This window comes from Cebus imitator, unplaced genomic scaffold (genome assembly GCF_001604975.1).
Source record: "Cebus imitator isolate Cc_AM_T3 unplaced genomic scaffold, Cebus_imitator-1.0 Scaffold49, whole genome shotgun sequence".
In the NCBI taxonomy this organism is placed as follows: domain Eukaryota; kingdom Metazoa; phylum Chordata; class Mammalia; order Primates; family Cebidae; genus Cebus; species Cebus imitator.
The window spans coordinates 2,936,284-2,959,295 of NW_016107364.1; the positions used below are offsets into that span (position 1 = coordinate 2,936,284).

The following is a 23,012-nucleotide window of genomic DNA, read 5'->3' on the forward strand; positions in this document are numbered from 1 at the left end:
GTTAGCACCTTGAGTAATAATTCTATTTTCTGGAATGGCACTGCTGACTGAAGCTATTCATATATTCTAAGATTATAATGGTTTAAAAATAAAGCACTTTTTTCTACAATATATCATGCTTATTTTAAATAAGTGTGGTTCTATTCAATTATTTATGATCCTTTGTAGTATGTTAAAATGCTGCATATGTTATTTCTATATGCATCTTTGAAAAGTTTATACATACAGTTTTCCAATAAAAAAAAATACAGCCCTATTAAGTTAAGCCCACAATAATCTAAAACATCTGTCATTCGTGGTGCTTTGATTACTGTTTTTAATCAAAGATTCCCAACCAGTATCATCAAGAGACGTAAACAAAGATACTGAATATAATTTCTCCACTCTTTTCTTTATGGTATGCATTAAAAACAAGTGAGACAGCAGCTGATATAAAATAATTTGAAACATTTCTCTGAATTGTCCTAGAAATATCACAACACTTATCCTCATTGGTTTCTTCTCTAATTTGCAAATTATTCATAAATTCTACGCGGGGGTGGTGTGCAGGCTTACTTTGCAGGCTAGGCATTAATGATTCGTCCTCATTCTGCTTACTCTTCCTTTCTCTGTGGTGCTTAATGATTACAGTCTGTTTCATCACATTGTAGCCTGACATTTTCCTTCCTATGTTGCTGCTTTTGAAAACTTTAACTCCTCACATTTATTTTACTTATTTTTCAAGATAATTTAAGCAATATGGTTAGAAACCTATTAAATATTTATAGAGAATGTTAATTATTAATTTATGTTAAGCAAAACCAACTTAACATTTCCTCTGTCCTCTGGCCTGAAATGTTGCTTTTCCTCCTGGAGAGTTCTGTCCATTCTATGCTTCCCCAATTGGGCATGCTATCTACAATGATAACTCTCCCTCAGTGGTTACTGTGCCTACTTAGTTCTTTGTCAAACCTGTCTCAAGAACTTCAGAACTATATTTAAAGCTCCCCCTATTTTTCATAGGGACCTCAACATCATCATAGTCACAAAGCATTGTCTTCATGCTTGCACCTTCTAATTCTTGGACTTGACTTTTATCTGTAACCCCCATGGTCTCATTATAGGTGAATGACCATTTCCCTCTTACTGAAAGATAAAAACATAGATGGATACTAGAAGTAGTTGTGATTGGAGGACACTTCTGGAGACTGTACTTCTGTGGCTGTAACCAGCCTGGGTGCAGGGGTTGATACTGAATTCAAGAGCTTGTTATTCTAATGCCCTGTAGGTTTCATTCTCTATAACTGGCAGATCTGTAAGAAGAAATGTCACACTAATGTGCAGCCCCTTCACTCTGCCCTTCAAAAGAAGCAGCATTTCCTGCTTGGAGAAAAATAGTTTTTGTTTTTGTTTTGTTTTCTTTTGAGATGGAGCTTCCTTCTTGTTGCCCAAGCTGGAGTACAATGCCATAATCTCAGCTCACTGCAACCTCCTGGGTTCAAGCAATTCTCCTGCCTCAGCCTCCCAAGTAGCTGGGATTTCAGGTGAGCACCACCACACCCAGCTAATTTTGTATTTTTGGTAGAGATGGAGTTTCTCCATATTGGTCAGGCTGGTCTCAAACTCCTGACCTGAGGTGATCCACCTGCCTTGGCCTCCCAAAGTGCTGGGATTACAGGCGTGAACCACCATGCCCAGCCAAGAAAGATGGTTTTTAAGAAAAATGCAGCTTCTGAATAATTATCCCTGACATTTTGTTGTGTACCAGCCTTCTGATTTTTTTTGTATTTTAGCATTTCCTGGAGAGATATTGTAATAAGCAGCTGGTTTCAATTAAAGCCCAAATGGCCAGGTAGGCTTTGCCACATGGAAGGAGTAGAAACAGATCTTAGAAGGAGAGTTTATAGGGAACAGGGTTTGAAGAAAGTGTAAAGCAACACGACTTTACCCATTTCTCTCTTCACTCTCAGAAGGGAGGTTGCTATTAACCCTCATTCACTCTAAAGATTGTATTTTCTGTGAGAAGCAGAGTCTGGCATTATTTGCTGACCACCAATACCTATAAATGTACATAGTCACCATGAGTGCAAAGTAAAACGGCACTGGGACATTGAGAGATTATGTGGTGAGAAGGAAAAGGCAAATAACACTCCCTGCAGGTACTCATAGGCAGGTGAGGTCGCCTTGTATAGGCTGGACATTAGAATAATAAAGGCAAGGATGGGCTGGATGGACACCTCATGATATATTTAAGCTGATCAAGGCACCCACTGATGAGGAATATAAGAGACAAATCTGCACTTCCCTCAGTGATATCTTTAAAAAGGGACATGCTGAAGACCTAAACTCTGCATCTAAGGTATGGTATGAGGAAACCATGAATGTGTAGTTGCAGTACGGTGGAATTCAGCAACTTCTGCTGTTAGGGAGGGAAACAGCAACAGAGAAGGACAGCTAAAGCTGACCACTGAAGCGTGGTACCTAAAGGGTGGTCATTAGTGAGAGTAAAGAGAAGAGTAGAACAGAAGAAGGAGAGAAAGCACACCAGACACCTCAAAACCCTAAATACTGTTGAGGAGAGCGCTTTTTAACATTTTCTTTAGCCCTTACCTGAATTACTACTTATGGTGGTTCTCATAATCCCTGGTCTCCAGAAAACGAAGACAATGGATACTGGTGAATCACACATTCTATGTCCTTCAAAAAATCTTATAAAAGTTATTTGCAGGGGAGAGTTCTCTGGACAAAGCATCAGGTCTTACCTTGTAGTGAAATTTTACTAAGTAAAATTGAATTTTCCAAAAAGCATAGTAGGCAAGAAAACACAGGAAATATAAACCAGTGATTTTAAATTCCTGCCTGCTTAATAATAGATTGTTTCTTTCTTTCCAGAGCAGGTTCAGCTTATATGGTGTCACTGTTCTCAGTTTGGCTACAACCAGCCTCTTTTCCTAATCATGATAACTAAAAAGTTAGCTGTGAGTGGCCATCAATATCTTCTTTGCAGGATTTTTTTTTTTCAAATGTGAGATATTAACCCAACAATTCAGAAATGTGTTGCAGAAAGGCATGTAAGTGATAAAGAGGGCCTGCTTATTTTCTGATTATGATCTGCATGTCATCTGTTTCTGAAGAGGAACAAGATACAATACTGAGAAATGAAAGGTACTAAAATCTAAGTGAATCAAATTCTGCACCCTTAGGTGATATCCATGAGACTAGTGACTTTATTTTCTGAATTTATTTAGAGAGCCCTTACTGAGGGAGATTCCCTCTTCTTGTAGCAATCAGTCCCACTATCAAAAATTAATTTTCATGCAACTCATTTCCTATTTGGATATACAGTTTCCTCTCGTTCTGCTTGTAGTGGAAGAATGAACTCACTTGTCATCCTGTTTCCTCTGACCGCCTCTCTTGTCACATGGCTGCGCTGGAATCCCTCCACTAATAGCCTTGAGTACTCACTGCCCTACCCCTCAATGTCCTGTCCCCTCCTCAACCCTGCCTTGAAGCTAGTTGCAAGTTCTTCATTTTCTTCTATCTTATGGTGTCTTGCATTGGCTGCTAAGTAACTTAGACATAAAACTGCTGCATATTTATGTTCAGTGTATAGATTATTACAGTAAGAGTTTATAGCTATAGTCCTGCTTCTATATCTGACCCTGTGTTTGCTTTTCATACAGTCACACTTTTAACTTATACCATGCATCACAGCTTATATACTTTTGCCATTCTACCTGAAAATTTCTCTGGTACAATAACAAGACATCAAAATAAAGCACCTGTTTTACCCAAAAAAGATGCATTATTTTTCCTGCCTTTGAATTAAAGTAATTGTTTTACTTGACCACTTCTGTGAATAATGAAAAGGGCTGTTTCATAATTCTCAAAGCAAAGCCCAGGTAGTAAAAACTAAAAGGACAATCTAAGATGCCATCAAATCTCATGTTCAGAGCTTGTTCTTGACTATTGCCAATATTAACATTATAGGATTTACATTTTAATTTGAATTTTTAATGTTGGGCCATATAAAAGCACAGAATGACTACCAGCTTAAGCATGCCAACATACATCATGCTTTTAAGTAACCTTGAGAGATGGAATAACTCCTGGAATTTAGAGCAGTGGGCAGTCTAAGAACTGTTATTTTCTAATGGGGGTACTTTTCTTTTAATTTATCCTTTTAAAAATCTGCAAGATATGATGGTGTCTTAAAGCCAACTATCAACTGAAATAAATTTAATTTGTTTTAGTTCCTTTGCTAAAAATAAGTTGATTCCTTAAGTCAATTATGTGCATTGATTAGGAGGTAATAGCAAGAGCATTTCTTACCTTGAACACTTTGTTGTCAGTTATTGTTATATGTTGTATCATAATAGTCTGAAAATAATTAGTTCTGTCACAAGGGGCTCCTTCATACCGTCTTGCTTCCCCACCTGATGTATGAGAGGAGACAGGGGTTAAAGGAGACAACCAGCTTGGGTCTCTCTCACATATTTTTGCTTCAGTTCTTCTTGAAAGCAGTAATCCATGCCTGCCTCTAGGTGACCAACCCCCAAGGAATGCATGTTATGCCTAGGATAGCAGCAGGACAAAATAACTCACTTCACTTCTTTTTGTATTAACTTATTTTGGGATTTTCCTATACCCTCTACACATATAGATAATATATTTCATTGGACATGTGTAATTTACTGAGCTTTGTTATTACTGTGAAACCTAATTATTACAGAAAAAGAAGGATTGCTGCCATAAATACTCTCATGCTAATCTTATTTCAGGCTAGCATTTCAGGTACTGTGCCAGGTATAATACATTCTTGGTAGGTGCAAGGTAGGAGGAAATATTTTCTGATGTGAAATGCTTACACAGCCAATGAAATTCAGGAAGCAGATTGTGGCATTTTTGTGTTTGCTGTTTCTTTTGATTTCTCTGGTTATTTCTTTTGATTTGTCTTATTAATAATAGATTAGTGAATAGATATGAAAAGCTTGAGTAACAAGAATAGTTGCATATTTATTAAATAAAAGAGTGGGTGTGGTGATTTAAAAATACATGTTAAATATTGGGTTTTTGAAGTCAGTAGTTTGAAGAATTGTGCAGCTAAGAAGAGCTGAAAAGTATAGTTATATTTATAATCAGAGATTGAAGTACATCGTATGTTTAGAAGTATCTTAATCAATATTTTAAAATATGCTTTATAAGTTCTTTATTTGTTTGACTATGTTGTTACCAGCATGTGTAGTTGTACAGATTATTGTACCTTTCTGGAAATGTTATAGTACTTTGTTCTTTATACTTTTAATTGCAGCAATTTAAGTATGTCTATTTTATATATAGCTGCTTTTTAATCATATGTATTAATTGCAACAACCCAGGACTAAAATGTTCTGTAGGATTTAGAATGTACACATATGTTCAAGAGGAACTAAAGGAACAGAATCCTGCATATATTTCCTCCAGCTTCTTATAAAGCAAAGCTTCAGTTTGGCAGTACTCATTGCCCTCTAGTTGCCCCTGTGAAATTTTCAATAGTAGTTTTTTTTTTCTTTTTTTTTTTTGTTTTGAAGTCTTGCTCTGTTGCCCAGGCTGGAGTACAGTGGCATGCTCTCGGCTCACTGCAACATCCACCTCTTGAGTTCAAGCAATTCTCCTGCCTCAGCCTCCCGAGTATCTGGGATTTGAGGCATGCACCACCATGCCTTGTTAATTTTTGTTGGCCAGGCCTCTCTCAAACTCCTGACCTCATGATCCACCCACCTCAGCCTCCCAAAGTGCTGGGATTACAGGCATGAGCCACCACCCCCAGCCAGTGGTTTTTTTTTTTTTTATTGTTATTATTAATGAAATGTTTGATTATGGGAAGAAATTTATTCCACTTTACATTGTTTACTGTATTCTTTTTCATTGTCCCAAAGCAGAAAGTTTGTGCTTTACGTACATTGTAATTATGGATGTCTATATGTTTTTATTCCAAAATTTTTTTTTTCTTTTTTCTGAGTGGGAGTCTTGCTCTGTCACCAGGCTGGAGTGCAGTGGTGCAATCTCGGCTCACTGCAACCTCCACCTCCTGGGTTCAAGCGATTCTTTCGCCTCAGCCTCCTGAGTAGATGGGACCACCGGCGCGTGCCAACATGCCTGGCTAATTTTTGTATTTTTAGTAGAGACGGGGTTTCACCTTGGCCAGGATGGTCTCAATCTCTTGACCTCGTGATCCGCCTGCCTGGGCCTCCCAAAGCATGGGATTGCAGGCGTGAGCCACTGCACTCGGCCTATTCCAAAACTTTTCAAGGAAAAACAGGTAAATATTTCTTCTAACATTAACTCAAACAAAATTGGGAGCAAGTGATACATACCCATTTAAAAACCAAACTGAAAATGGAGTTTTACCTCTTCCCAAAAAATCAAACAGAGGAAAGCAGAAAGGAGCCTCTTCTGACAGAACTAATCCCTGTGAGTAAGAAAACACCTATCTGTGTAGACAACTATTTACCAATTTATGCAGAATAAGATTCTGAGTTTTAAACTTGCCTAAATCATAGAATAATCTTAAATAATGAGAGACAGCTTTCTAGACCTCCATTGCTAAATTATCAGCTTTGGCTTTGATACAACATTTCTTGTTACAAAGGCAGTATTAAGAGGATTTTTGTCTTGAAAAAAAAAAAATATATATATATATATATGTTTGTGTTTTTCAAATATATATATGTGTTGTATAGATTATTGTGCTTGTATAGATATATATGTATATATATATATATATTTGTTGGCGGGGATAAAGAGGCTATGTAACTTCCACATTAAAACAGATTATGGGCATAAGTGACCCAAACTGGGGCTTTGCTTTTAAAAATAAATGAAGAAATAATTGGTTGTGAAGGGAACACTAGAAGTGAAGGAGAACAAAGCTCTGTTTCCAATTTGTTTCCGAGCAGTGGTACATCCATTATTTTTTGGAATAATCGAAGATGATCCATTAAAATGGAAGAGTAGAGTTTAAGTTCTTCAGAACCATGCCTGAAGAAACCCAGGGCAGACTGCATTGAAATGGCCCACACTGGGCTGGATGAGGGGCATCTTGTACAGAGATCATGATGAGCCAAAGACTAGTTTTTCCACCAATTTCTGAGCCACATAGTTCTACTTCCCCAGACTTGTAGTGGATTTTGTGCTCATACACAACTGAGATTGTGAGACCGTATGATGAGAAATAATGTGACTTAGAAAAGTAAAATAATGTAGTACTTCTGTTTCCTTAGTGTTTGGCAGGTTAAAATAAATACCAGTTATAACTTCTATTAGGGTTCGATCAGAGAACTATTACTCTATGAATGACATACAATAAGCAATTTATTTTAGGAATTAGATGTTATGTGATTGTGCACTGGTTAAGAAGTCTATGCAAAGTAATGGACATGGTATCTGACTGCAAGGCTGTTACAGGTAACAGGTGACAGGTTACAGGTAAGCCAGGCTGGCAGCTGGGACATACAGCGAGGCCTAATAAAACCCACACACTGACACCTATTAATATGAATTAAAACTGATTAGAACAAACTGGAACTTAGATTTGTTTCTCACCATCTCCAACCCAGGTGATGTGGATGAGCTGCAGGAGAAGCTGGCAGCTTTCCCCACAGAGCTGGACACACACATGTTCAGGACTCAGAACTGAAGAAAGATCCCGGGGAGTGAAAGTGCTGCAGGCCTGGGTGAAGTCCACAGAAACAAAGTCAGTGGGCGGGATGTCTGTGAGCTGTTCTAGGGTCCAACCCCCTACACTGAACTTTAGTGAGTAAAACTAACGTTGTTTGACAAGCAGAGCCCCAGGAAAAAATGTTGCTAGTGGATTACCAGAAGTAATAGAGAGAAGGGCCACTCTTTGTTTCAACCCCTTAATACTAGATCCAAAGACTATGGCTATGGGGGAAGCATTGTACAGCTGTTGCTGACTTAGAGCATGCTCCACCTCCTGGACAGCATTGTTCCAGGCTCACAAAATGTTTCCACTAGCTAGCATGGTAACCAAGTCTTTAGAATTCCATTCCACTAATATATCAGGCCAGTGACATCAAGGTGCTTGATTGGAGACATAAGACCAATGAAAATTTCATGCTCTGGGCCCCATTTTTAAAATTTCATTTGCTGAAAAATTAGTTCCTTGGTCAGAAGCAATGCAATGTGGAATATCAAGATAAAGGCATTCTGTAATTTTATGGATGACAGTTTTAGCAGAACTGTATGGATAGAAGAGAAGGAAAATCCACATTTAGAGAAAGTATCTATGTTAGTGAAAGCAAAGATGTGCCCCTTTCATGATGGAAATAGTCCAGTATAATCAACCTGCTTCCAGAGACTGGCTGAACCCCTCCCCAAATCCCTTCCCATGGGAAAGGTTGTTTCATTGGGACTCAGTAGTGTCTTAATGATGTTAGGTTTCAATATTGGCTGCAACTAGATTGTCTGAGTGAGTGAAGTCCATGTTGCTGAATCAATGTTATTTCCCTACCCATCACACAATGGCCACTTTTATAACAATCCTATTGGGCCAGGATGGGGATTATTACAGAAACAACAAAAACTGGCGTCAAAAGAATATGTCATCTGGCTGGGCATGGTGGCTCACACCTGTAATCCCAGCACTTTGGGAGGCTGAGGGGGGTGGATCACCTGAGGCCAGGAGTTTGAGACCAGCCTGGCCAACATGGTGAAACTCCATCTCTACTTAAAATACAAAAATTAGCCAGGCATGGTGGCAGGCATCTATAATCCCAGCTACCTGGGAGGCTGAGGCATGAGAATCACTTGAATTAAGGAGGCAGAGGTTGCAGTGAGCTGAGATCACGCCACTGCACTCCAGCCTCAGTGACAGAATAAGACTACATTTCAAAAAAAAAAATCATCTGGTCCTTTTGAATATTATGCTGCTCCTCTTTCAATTTCTCCTTGGTAAGAATTTGCATAGGGCACAAATATATTGAGATTTCCTTTCAATTCATAGAGTTCTATTCTCATCCTTTTTTCCCAGGCTTTCTTGTTAATAATTTTCTGATAGTAATTTGCAATTCCCTTTTCACCCATTACCAAACTATTAGCCACTGCATGAGTGTCCATTGTAGATGGTTCCTTTGCCCATGCCTTCTTGAAGGCAAAGTAAATGACCAGGTATGCACCAGGTGCTGTCCACCAGGAAGTGTCCTATACTGAGCATTGCCTGGAGTGGGGCTGTAGCACTTCAACTTTCTACTTGCAGGTACTGTAAGCACATTGTGTTGCATTTTCTGCAGACAGGCTCAATTTTTCTTCACCTGTAAATTGTTTATATAGTTCTTTACTCACAGACTGTAACAAGCATTCTGGTCATGGGCATATGAACAATGTACTCATGTAACTTACTTGTATCTTTAGGACAAGCTGGAGCTGGATTAGCACATTATACTTTCATTTGATAAGGAGTCTGGGTTCGTTTTCTATAGAGCTGAAAAACACTTGGTCCAAGATTCTGAAAATATGTGTAGTGAGACAAAATGGGAGTTGGAGGAGCTGTGGCCCATGCCAACAAGGTGAAATAGCAGATCTGTGACAATGATATGAGCTACCACAGTGCATGGCACTTTACAGATCTTCACGACATTAAGAAATTACTTTGCATGTTTACTATGTTTTATTTCTTTGGCATATTACAGGTAAGTTGCTGCTGCATTAGTTTCTTTCTAAATATTTTCTTTCTGCACTTTCTTTATAAAACCATTTCCACTTTCCAAGAAGAGGCCAATATTACACGCATCACAGACGCCATCTACCATGCTGTTATACTGGTAGGTTGCGAGACCCAGTGCTCTATAGGATGTTATTGACAGCAAACTACCACACAGTGTCTCCCGAAAGATGAGTGCTACTTTTCCTCTAGCCGAAAGCAAAGAGGAGGGATTCGATTTCCAGAAATAAGATCTGAAGTCCTGAACAGAATAAATTTCTCTAAGGCAATATATATTGAAGTAAGTTTCTGCCATAACGCATGCCAAAATATGTTATCTTCCAGGTACTTAAAGTGTACGAGGCTGCCTGTCAGACTCTTGTCAACAGTAAATGGGTCCTCACTGCCCTTTAATGCAGGACGGTAAACCAAACTCCTGCTTGCCATATCCAAAGAATTTCAGCTCTGAAAGGAACAATAGGAATTTTCAACCCCAAACCTCTCACTTTCAGTTGGAAAACTGACACTCATCAAAGTGCAATGCTGTGCCCACTAAGCTGAATTCAAGGTAACTTCTATTTCACAGAATGAGTTGTGTCCCATTCCATTGATTCTATTGGCACAATGAGAAATAAAAGAAAAACCAGTTTTGGAAGGTGGATAGGATGGAAATTACCAATCATCTTTCTTTGTTTTGGAGGGTAATAACAGCATTTTGTAGGTCTTTGATAGTTAAGCAGGGTCATTGGATTTGTTCTGGCTGATAGATTGTGAAAGGATGGGACTTGCAGCCCATTCAGACTGAACAGTAAATGGCTTCTCTAGCTTCTTTCTTCTCCTGCCACAGTGACCGTGGAAACTTCCTGCTGCGATGGAGAAACGATGGCTCATTGTGTCTGCATCCCTGAGCTTTCACCTGGAAGAGGCACCGACCTTGTGCGTGAGTAACAGCTAAATGTCTTGTTTTGTTATACCACTGAGATTTCAGGGTTTGATTATTTGTTACAGCACCGTACACTATTTTACCCTGACTAATATATTTTAAAGTATGCTTATATTAAAAACGAAGTGATTTATAGAGACTTGGCAGAATGACTAATGAAGAGTGGCCAGTGTTCTAATTTTGTCAATGATCAGCTTACGCTGAAGGCATTAAGTGCTCTAGGCACAGGAAGTATGTCCCCAATTATAGTATATGTTGGATAGAGCATATTTACTTATTGAATATTTATTTAGAATATGCTGGAGATTTTATAGAAAAGTGAATATGAAATAATGATACTTTAGATTTTGTAAGTGCTGAAAAGTGTAATTTTAATTCTAGTTATTAAAATTACCTCTATTATAAATGTGGCTAAATTATATACCTTCTGCTTCTGGACATCACTAGGCCCAAATGTCCCATCTTTTTTTGCAGATTTCAGCACAGTATAACTCTGATGATTCCCTTTGGAGTCTTATATTTGGGGATGGACCTACTATGAGTATCACAAGTAAATTCTCTAATAAAATAATCAGTGCTTACACTATAGGAATAATCTGCTTGGTTGAGAATCATTAAAGCCTACCAATCTGTGATTATTATTTTTACTTATTTAGAGGACCTTAATGAATGCAAAATATGTACTTTACAAAGTATAAAAGTAAAAGCCTTTTTCTTATGCTTCAGGGGTAAGTCTGCAGACTTCCATTGTTGAAGATATATTTCACTCCGAATAGTGAATCAGAGTGAGATGAAACATCTGGCTAATAAAATGTCTCAAACCTCAAACCACTTTAGATATTTGGAAATCTTCTCCACACATTTATTATAAAACACATAGAGACCCAGAAAAAAATGGCACTCTATGTTGAAGATGGGACATAAGTGTCATTGATGTAAAATCCTTGGATTTCTTTTGTGTAGATGTAGACTGTGATTGTCAGTATATGCTCCATAAAGTTGCTGGTCATTGTGTAAATTTAAAATTTTGCAGTTAGGCCTGTAGTAATCTCCACACGTGATGGCGAGCCAGGAGGTGATAGGCCCATGCTTGTTTCTTTCCTCTCTCTGCTCAGCCAACACAGTGTGTGCTGTTCAGCCTCATACTGGTCACCAAACAGTCACTCTGTGGTGCTCCAGTTCCACCTCTCAGCTGTGTTGCACGCAGGAAGAAAGACAAAAGCAAAACTGCAGCCAGCAGTGTGCCCACTTTGAGAGAGCGTGTCCAGAAGCTGGCGAGGGTGGCGCCATGCCCTCTGTTTACATCAGACCACCGGCTCCCAGCAGTGGCTCCAGCTACAGAGCCTCTTGCTCTCCTCCTTCCTTGTCTTCCTCTCTCTCTGTGTATGTGTGTGTGTGCATAAAATACTATATTATCTCATAAATTTTTCTGACTGTATTGGTACACTGAATGATATGTGTTGGCAGGAAAACAGGAAAGTGTGGACATTTATGGGCAGCCAAATTTACCAGTTGGGCGGACTACCGAAAGATTATCAGTACAATTTATGCTCAAGAAAATAGTGTGGGCCGGGCACGGTGGCTCACGCCTGTAATCCCAGCACTTTGGGAGGCCGAGGCGGGTGGATCATGAGGTCAAGAGATTGAGACCATCCTGGTCAAAATGGTGAAACCCCGTCTCTACTAAAAATACAAAAAAAATTAGCTGAGCATGGTGGTGCATGCCTGTAATCCCAGCTACTCAGGAGGCTGAGGCAGGAGAATTGCCTGAACCCAGGAGGCGGAGGTTGCGGTGAGCCGAGATCGCGCCACTGCACTCCAGCCTGGGTAACAAGAGCGAAACTCCAACTCAAAAGAAAATAGTGTGCATGTCTCCGTTACTGCATCTCAAACGCCTAGGAGAATACCTGGCTTACAGTTAATACTAAGGACATATATTTGAAGAAAGAAAGAGCCGGTTAATGTATACTTGTTTTAAGGTAGAGTGCTTTCAGCTTCCAACAAAGCCTAATTCCCTTTTCTGTCATTGTTCCTCTATTTCTTTGGGGGAAAAAAACCATATTGTATTGATGGATGATGGCTGGTGACTATGAGTCTCTGCTTTCACTGGAGGTGAGTGTGGGAGGTACACATCCAAACATGCTTACTCTCTTTGAGTGTATGATCTGGGGATGAATGTTTCTGTATCAAAATCTGAACTGACTCCTTTCCCTTTGGAGTTTAAATTGTTTCAACCACAGAGAGGAGTTGAATATTAACAAGTTAACTATGTTCATCTGCCAGAAAAATTAAATATCAGTACAGAAAATAAGCTTGGAGTGCAAGTTCACTTAAGGTGCCCTAACAGTTTAAAAAGACATTTAAATTTAGCAATCATATATTTTGGATTACCTGGAAATTTCTGTTTGTTGCATTTGAAGTAGTTTAATGATTCCTATCTTAAGAGTCCTGGTTGGCATGGTGTTAGATGCTCATGCTACTCCAAGAGGGCCTGCTGATATTTACAGAATCACAAAAGTAATCCGTGATCTTTGATTCTTGGTATAATGATCTTCCCTCTATATTGTACCAACATTCTGCATGCTTCCTTAAATGACTGTGCATGAAAATAATCTTCAAAGTTTTTCTTTCTTTTTTTTTTTTTTTTTTTTTTNTAATTTCAATTGCTTGGGGGCACACTTCCATAAGAATCTGGTTCAGTGTCTGGCTGGGGCATTTCCAACAAGAATCTTGAGAGATTCTGCTGCAGGTGATACTGAGATCACAAACTGAAAAACACTCAAATAAATGAAACAAGACTTAAATTCTACAGCTCGTGGAAGAGCTCATGGAAATTCTTATCAAGTAGAAACCTATAGAAAAATTTACTGCATGAAGCTAATGACAAGTGTTTTCCTCATTAAAAAATCAAAAGCACAACATTTAAGTATGAATTATCCTGCTAATTCTCACCACGATAGTGCACATGCCTAATCTACTTCATTAAAACATACATTTTATAATTTCTATGCCACTTTCATAGATAATTGATGTAATCAAATTGAGCTGGAATTGGAATTTTCACTATGGAATACCAGCTGTGGCTGCTGTCCAGGGGAGAACCCTGTTCCAAGTACCCGATGTTTGCTGCTTTAGTTCATGTAACATTTAATTGGCTGCTGAAAAATAAATTGCAATTAGCATTAACCAGCTTTTAAATATCTACCTTACATTGCAGTTTTTTCTTTTTATTTTACTGCAAAAGAAAAAGAATAGAATGCTTAAGAATAGAAACAGCTTGGTTTATTTGAAAGTAATACAGACATGCTAGGCCAGAATCATGCTAGCTGCTTTAAATATATTTTCTCCAATTTTCAGAATAATGTCATGGGAGATAACCCCTCCATTATATAAAATAGAAGCTTGAAACTCAGGCAGATAAAATAATATGTCTGAGTCCCCACTGAAAGTCAGAATTGGAAACCAAGACTACCTATGGCAAAATATGATCTTCTCAACACATATGGTCTTTCTCTTTGACTTCTCTTTCTCTGTCTCTATAAATTTCTAACCTATTTCTCCATCCATCCATCCATCCATCCACCCATCCATCCCTAACTCTGTCTACCATACAATTACTATCTACATTCCTAACTCTGCCTGCCATACAATCATTTGGCATTATCCTTTAATTGACAATAGGGTTGCTAGCAGGTGTCCTGACATTTTCCTATAATAAAAGTTCTATTCTATAAAGAGTAATAGACTTTTAAGGTGACAAGTTTATTTTCAAGAATGATAAAAATCTTTCCCGTCATATGTGAGGAAATTTAGGCCCAGGGAAATTAAGCAACTTCTTTACACAGGCATATTAAGTTATTGGCAGAGATTAAATATAATTAAGTCTTTTTGACTCATAATTCATTTTTCCACCTGGAACTTTAGGTTAAAGACTACTAGTTAAATATTGAATAAGCTCTAGTATAACATTTCTAGGTAACCAAAAGAGGGAGGGAAATCTATTCATAGAGTCAATTTGTTTTATAAGTTAATTCAAAGACTGATTTTAAAAATCACATGTACTTACACATTCCAGGATTAATATCTTTCTTTCTAGATACTGATACTGCTGTGTAGAACACAAGGCTGCATTTCTGAATGAAATTAGCCCACTTATAAGGTTTTCCCCCAATGGATTCTGCTAAACCCATGGTGTTGGCCAGATGAAGTGGCTCATGCCTATAACCCCATTACTTTGGGAGGCTGAGGAGGGAAGATCACTTGAACCCAGGAATTGAAGATCAGCCTGGGTAACATAGGGAGACCTCTTTGCTACAAAATAGAAAGAACAAGAATAATAATTTTAAAAGTAAGTAAAATAAAACCAAGATTTCTCTAGTGTTAGATTTGGGTAAACCAACCCAAATAATATCTAGTAGTTCTTAGAGCTGTAACAATAGATAAACCATTTCCATGGTGTGTTATAGACCATTCTTAAAATTTTCAAATGCCAGTACTGAATGGCAGGTAGTAGGAATAATATTTATCAGAGTATCTACTAGTGCCAGTCAACATGAAAATGTTTACATGTAATATTAATGCCAATCCTTACAACCGTTCTCTAATTAAATAGATAACTTAGAAATTATAAAAATATTTGTGTTACTTATTTGAAATTAGTGTTGTCATTTTACCAGTTTTCAAACTAAGATTGAGAAGTGGTAACTTCCTTAAGATCACATACAGAGGATTACACGAAATGCATTACCTGAAAAAAAAAATGTACTTCATTTCTAACATGAATCACAACATAGTAAAATATGGCAGAAAACATGCTTGTAACACAAAACAGCATGTCTGGAAAAAATAAATGCAATGGTTCAGGTTGCAGTTAATAATTGACTTAGAATAGTTTCACAGATAGTAAAATGGTTACATTAACAATTTTAAAATGATGGATATGTTTTTATTTCTTCCAGAAAATACTTCTCTGTGATTAAAATATTCAACATTCAAATAGTTACCAAACTCCTAAAATATCCTACTGTGTTTAGCAATATAATGACTACTGTGGGTTTTAAAAAAGAATCATAAGACTTAGGACTTTGAGTTTGAAAAATCAGTGAAATCATCCCTACTATTTTTTTTTTTTAAAACTCTTAAAAAGGTTCAGAAAACTGACTTTATACTGCCATGTTTTAAACACCATCTTTTAGTGAAAGCTTGTCTCATACAAAGCAGCATGTAGATGAGATGTGGAGGCAGGTCGCCTGGGTTCAAATCCCAGTTCTACCACTGTTAGCACTACCTTATATGTTTGTTGGCATTAAATGAGTTTAATCATGAAAATACTTAACATGTTGCATAAGAAATTACCTAGCATGAAAATATAAAACAACAGTTCTAATTATTAGTCCACAAAAACTTTATAATTGCAAGTTCTGAGGCCCTTTTTTTTTCTGGTGGAAAGGGGAGATTTTAATAAGTAAGGATGGTAAGAAAAACATCCCTTTTATTCTTGTGGTAATGTGTAACTGTTTCCTAATTAAAATGAGTGTTTATCATCAGACACCCACTTGTCAGAAAAACTACAGAGTAATAAGAAAATTTCTGAGTGATGTAGGAAAGTTAACTGGCCCCTCTGCCTGGAAACAGATACAACATTGGACATTGGAGAGGGCCAGAGAGACAATCTTCCCATCTCAGCATAGGAACCTAACCCAAGAAATAGTTTACTATTCTAGACAGAGAATCCATCATCTCCCCTGACAACTTACTCCAACATTTAATCCTCTGACTGTGGGAGTCAAAAATTCAATTTAGAAACAGAAATTTAATTTAAGCCTATGAAAGAGAATTTCACATCTTTTTTTTTTTTTGCCTCAAACTCTTAGCAATTGTGAGATCAATGTTTTATGAATGCAGGGTTCTAATTTATAATTTCACAATTATAATTTGTAATTATTATAATTTCAAAAAAGTAGTATTAAAGTAGGGTGGTATTACCAATATTTAATATAGTTTTTGAACAATTACCACATTTATCAGTCATTTATTCAGACAATATTTATCTTGTATCTACTATACATCAAGAACTGTGGTGCCCTGTTTATACCTTGTCCAATTCTCTGGAGGCTATAACTTTTGCCATTTCTTTATTTTTAACTCTCCCAGTGATTAACTCCATAAATAGTAATATACCAGTGTTTGTTAAATTACAAAATTTAGATGTCATATAATGTTTACCATCATAAAATATAAAAATTTAACTCAGTTTACTGATGAAAAGATACAGTCCTCATTTGTCAGGTGACAAGGCATTTGATATCTGAGTTCCTTCCACAGGAAAGTACCTTCAGGCCTCTCAAAAATGTATCAAATAACTGAAACTCAGCAGATTACTACAACCAGACAATGTCATGTGGACCCCTCCTTCATCATGATTGCTTTCATGCCACTCCCTAGTTTCCATTTTCCTGTACATTGTTACATGTCTTCACTGCCATATAAACCCCTGGTTTTAGTCAGGCAGATGGATTTGAGACTGAGTTCCCATCTCCTCAGCTACAGCACCCCATTAATGCCTTCTTCCTTGGCAATACTTGTTGTCTCAGTAATTGGCTTTCTGTGCAGCGGGCAGCAGGACCGAGACCCTGGTGTTTCAGTAGCAATGCTGTATTTATTTTTCAGTTTGAATTGGCTTTCTGAATTAGTTATAAGGTGGTTGAATTGAATTACTTCATATTGAACTTTATTCCATTTTTAAATAAAATTCTAGAAAATGCAAACTAATCCATGGTTAAAGAAAGCAGATCAATGGAAGCCTAGAAATGTGGTTAGGGGGGATATGAGGAGGGGGTAGGATAGAAAGATTATAAAGAGTTTAGAAAGAAACTTTTGGAAGTGATTTACATCTTCATTAACTTAATTGTGCTTATGAATTAATATCTGTATATATATATATATATCAAAATGCACCTGAAATATGTGCTTTATTGTATGTTAATCATATATCAATAAAGCAGTAATTAACACATTAATTTGAAATTTTCTCATTTCTACCTTACCTTGAAAAATAAAATGGAAATATTATACTTCCAAAGTGATAGAGACATGTTAATAAGTCACATTTAAGTTTTTTGAGTTTTCCAATTTTATTAGAAAATATTGATTAATAACTTTTTTGATTTAATTGTTAGCAATTGATAGGATTTTTAAATTTGACATCCCATATGTCAAAGTATTTGGCATTCTGTGCTCATATTACAGTGTAATATGTAATACGATTATGTGGACTTCCACACAGTAAATGGGATTTGGCCAAATGGTAATTAATCTAAACTATGTGGATTTTATTTCTCCCTTTGGTGTTAATTCAATGCATTGAATCTTGTTGAAACTTTAAAAAGGAAGAATGAACTTTTATTAAGAGACTTGGCCATAAACCTGGCTTCCATACTATAATAAATGAATTGATGTAATCATTGATGTAATCTTTTGCCTGAATGTCATTCTTAAGCTTCTTGTGACTTTTACTGAGTTTATGTTGAAAAACGTTGGCTACACATTGACATTAATGTGAGTCGTGCACTCAAGACTAAATCCTTACGTTTTATTTTAATGCCCCTAGTTCTATTGTCTAAAACCAAAAGGAAATATAAATCTTGCCCTGTGCTGCTTTTATTAGTCTTTTGTTCTTCTTAAAAGGTAATATTTATTCCCTCATTTCCTGATGTATTTGTTCTTTGTAATTCATGTTAATTTTTCTGGTTCCACATCAAGATGCCTTATATTCATAAACTTGAATTTTACTCCTCAATTATTCAAACACTAAGAACAAGTTGTCATCATAAAAATTTTATTTTGCCTTTTTTCTGAGTTATTTTTGTTTATCATTTTAAATTTATGCATCTTTATTTTTCTAAGCCCCTGTTTTTATTGCTGGCTCATCCCATTCAATACCACCACCTTACAATGCCTCTTTATTTTCACAATATGATATGCAAAACATAAACTCATGACAGATGTTGTAAATTTGCCTAATTTGATTTGGGGAAAGAAATTGGGTCATTTATCTCAGTAAATTCAAAACTTGGTTTCAGTTACATTTTTTTTTCTATAAACATTAAAAGTGGAGACAAGCCCTGATGCCCTAGCCCTTTTTAAAATCTTTCCTATGACTCTACTACTGCATGATTAGAGAGGTTTTCTGTGTTCAATAGTACTGTTCACATTATTAATATAGATTTTTATTAATTATAAAGGCTTCGTGATATTTAACGATCACAGGGAGTGTTGGCAGTAACTCATGAGGTGCACTCATTTTCTTTGACAAGATTGGCACTGTTGTCATTTATTACTAAATAATGAATTCCTTAAAATCCATCATAGTTTATAATTATTTATTCATTCATTACTTTTTCTTAATTCAATATTTATTGATTTGTATGGGGAGGATGTTGAAGATGTGGCATTAAACAAGCAGCTGTGTTCAAATCTTCTAAAAGACTGTTCCTAGAGAATACCTATTTGGAACTGAATCCTTTACCAAAAGCCTATTAAAGCCTTCAGACATTTTTATAAATTTCACAAATAGTAACCAAGATAAGAAATAAATGTCATTGATGATTGGAAGATACACGTCTGAGTGTGAAGTCTTTATAATTTGTCATGGTTTTGGATGCATCATGACCCCAAGGAGATGTGATAGCCGTGGGTAAGACTGCATCCCAGTCAATCCCCAGAAAAGGTTAGATGTGTAAGAGGTCAGATCCAATGCTCCTGGCTAATGGGTGTCAACAAATAGGAGACAATTCTGTAAAATATTTGAAGAGATTTATTCTGAGCCAAATAAGAGGACCATAACCCATGACACAGCCCTAGGAGGTCTTGAGAACATGTACCTAAGGTGGTTGGGTTACATTTAGGAGTGCAGAAGTTACAGGTAAAGACATAAATCAATAAATATAAAGTGTACATTGATTCAGCCTGGAAAGGCGGGACTTTTTGAAGTGAAAGGTGGCAGTTGGGTGGAGAAGACTGGGAGACATCCAGGTTATAGGTGGATTCAAAGATTTCCTAATTATCAAGTTGTTGAAGGGGTTAAGCTCTGCCTGAAGAGCTGAAGTCAGCAGAAAGAAATATTTGTAGTTAAGTGGTGGTGGAGGGGGAGGCAGGGGGTTGTAGAGGCCAAGGTTCTTGTTATGTAGATGAAGCCTCCAGGTAGCAGGCTTCAGAAGAATGGATGGTAAAGGTTTCTTATCAGACTCCAAAGGATGCAAGACTTTTAGTTAAATCTCTTCCGAATCAGGAAGAGACCTGGAAGGGGAAGAGGATTTTTCACAGAAGAAAGATTTTCCTCACAAGAAACGCCTGGGAAGAGCCCTTTCAAGTTATGTCAAAGAAATATATTTCAGGGTAAAATACTTTGATTTGTTTCAGGGACTTCTATCTGTCATGTGATGGTATACCTGTGTCAGGTTGGAATGTGATGTTTTATTGCTCTAAAAAGCCTGTTTGGTCAATGTTAAGATTTCTGTTTTAATGTTAATGTTGGTCAGTTGTGTCTTAATTCCAAAGGGAGGAGAGTATAATGAGGCATGTCTAACCACCCTCTTTTCTATCATAGCCTGACTAGTTTTTCAAGTTTTCTTTGGAATGCTCTTGGTCAAGAAGAGGGCTCTATTCAGTCAGTTGGTGGGGGCCTAGAACTTTATTTCTGTCGTACATGGAGAAACGAGGCTCTAAGTTGTGGTTAGAAGAATCTGGGTAGTGTATGAATGACAGTTGTCAACCAGTGTGGCTTTTCTTAGCCTTGGTGCGTACCTGGAATATTTTGTCTTTGTTGCACATGCATAATTTGGAGGATTTATAACTGGTCCTGTGTAATTCTTGAACTGTTCACTAGTTGAGGGTTAGTGAAAAACAATCTTATCCTTTGTGTACTATATTATTTAGTAGGCAATTATAATAAATGTGGAAGGCAAGAAACTAATCAAAAGCTGTTAGTTCAAGCCTTTGTTAAAACATTGCAACATGAAACACAGTTCAAAATGACTGTATTGTGGGAACCAAGTAGATAAAATATTTTGTAAGATAGAATTAGGAAAGGCCAGATGTAACTGCCCAGCAGGTTAACTTCCTAGATAGAGCTGAGTTATCTAGACAGGGGAATGGCAGTAAAGAGTTTAATTCATGCAAAGCTGACTGTACGTGGGACCAGTTTTATTATTACTTAACTCAGTATCCCCTAAAACTTAGAGATTGACGTTTTCAAGAATAATATGGTGTGTAGGGGGTCAGAAATGGGCAGTGCTGAATGTTATCAGATCAGAGATAAAATAATAGGGATTCATAGCTGTTGAATCAGTGGAGGTGCTGAATCAGTGGAGGCCACAAGTCCAGATGAGCCAGTTCATGAAGACCTGAGTGGTACTAAAGCAGGAAAAGTTGCAAGACAAACCTCTTGAACATTGAACTGGGAAGGAAGGGGTGATTTATTTAGCTGGGAGCAGGGTGGCATAATTGCCTAATAGCTGAGCTCACCTACAAAGAAAGTCCCTGCCCTTTTAAAGGCTTGCAACTCTAGAAATTACATGTGAAAGGGTCTTGACCCATGACGTAGGCGTGGGGTGGGGGTTTGATCCTATTTAAGTAAAATCAATGTCTTCGGAGAGATTCCTCCATACCATATCTGTGATCTATCGATGGGATCGTGGGTAGCGGTATGGGTCTTAATCTTAACCTGGCTGGCGGCACCAGCTGGTCCCTCCTCTGGCTAGCTTCTAACTTCTTTTGAGATGCAATGTAGAAGGCTGAAGGTGATTAAGGGTCTCTTTCCTCAGTGCCAGCTGATCCGTCAAGTGCGGAGTCTGCAAAATACCTGAAGCACTGATCTTAGATTTTACAATGGCAATGTTATCCCCAGGAGCAATTTGGAGAGGTTCAGATTCTTGTACCCTCAAGCTGCATGACTCCTAAGTCATAATTTCTAATTCTGTGGCAGTTTTGTTAGTCCTGTAAAGGCAGTCTAGACTCTAGGCAGGAGAGGGGGTTTGTTTGGGGAAAGGGTTGTTATTATCTTGGTTTCAAAGTTAAATCATAAACTAAGTTCCTTGCAAAGTTAGTTTAGCCTACACCAGTAATGAATAAGACAGCTTGGAGGTTAAAAGCAAGATGGAGGCAGTTGGGACACATCTCTTTCACTGTCTTAATTTTCTCAGTTATAATTTTTGCAAAGGCAGTTTCACAGTCATAGTTCAGTTTTCTTCCAAGAATTATTCACTGTGAAGTTCTAGGAAATTGTGGGGAGACTGAAATTGTGTTGCTTGTGGGATAAGACACAGGAAGAGCAAGGTGTGGCCCTAGGTAAGCAGCTATTGGTTGGTCAATTTGAATTTAGCAAAAGGAGTGGAAAGGAACAGTGGAAACTAAGTTCTTGTAAAGATCAGAACAACGTTTTAAGTCCTCTTTGGCCAGCATTGGTGTAAAAGATAACATGCTAAAGACAATTGGCAAAGTCTAGATTTCTATTTGTACCTTCCATGATCTTTGGAGATTGTTGTCTTGAGTGCATTCAGCAGCTCCTTATGTGACATATTTCTGTGGTCACTGTAATATTCTGTCTGGGGGTGGCTATTAACAGGAATTTAGGGCTGTGAGTAGGATACAATGTAGAACTCTGAAGCCTAGGAACACAAAAACTAGAATCATTAACAGTCTTTGAAAGGCTGCTCATCCAGCCCACCATTTTACCTGGTTTTAATCATAAAACAAAGTTCCACCCTCCATCTGGATTCATTGATCCAGACGACCCAGAATGTGGCAGAAGAGTCAGGTTGTCAGGGTTTGTTTCCTTTGTGTCTCATTTTGTATCTGATTAGTGAGGTATTCTGAAAACAACAGAGTTGCTTGTAGAAAATGAAAGAATTACTATTAAAGGAGGGCATTTCTTGAAGTGTTTAAATCCTTGTTAATTAAAAATCTTGAATTTAAACTCAAAAGACAGGAATAAGACAGCTAGGGAAAGAACAAGAAGTGTTTGGTGGTTACAAGGATGCAGGAGTCAAACATAGCACCAGCAAATTCAATGGGTCTGCAGCAACTCAATCCTTGCCTCCTGGAAGGAAAGAATTCAGCCAAGGGACATAAGGCAGAGGGAGAGACGGAGGCAAGTTTTAGGGCAGGTGTGAAAGTTTATTAAAAAGCTTTAGAACAGGAATGAAATGAAATAAAGTACATTTGGAAGAGACCAAGTGGGCAACTTGAGAGATCCAAGTGCTTTCCTTGACCTGAGATTTTTACACACTGTATGGTTCTGAGGTTTGTGTTTCTTCTTCCTTGATTTTTCCTTGGGGCAGGCTGTCTGCATGTGCAGTGGAGTGCCAGCACTTGAGAGAGGCTGCATGCGCA

The 23,012-nt window shown here is 37.5% G+C and overlaps 1 long non-coding RNA gene across 1 annotated transcript; it reads left to right on the forward strand.

Annotated features, from left to right (window-relative positions):
- The first annotated feature begins 7,596 nt into the window (after positions 1 to 7,596).
- On the forward strand, positions 7,597 to 11,457 carry LOC108303585. The gene is made up of 3 exons (XR_001824911.2): positions 7,597 to 7,714; positions 10,527 to 10,619; positions 11,349 to 11,457. It is a non-coding gene; the product is annotated as an uncharacterized LOC108303585 (long non-coding RNA).
- Positions 11,458 to 23,012: the final 11,555 nt, after the last annotated feature.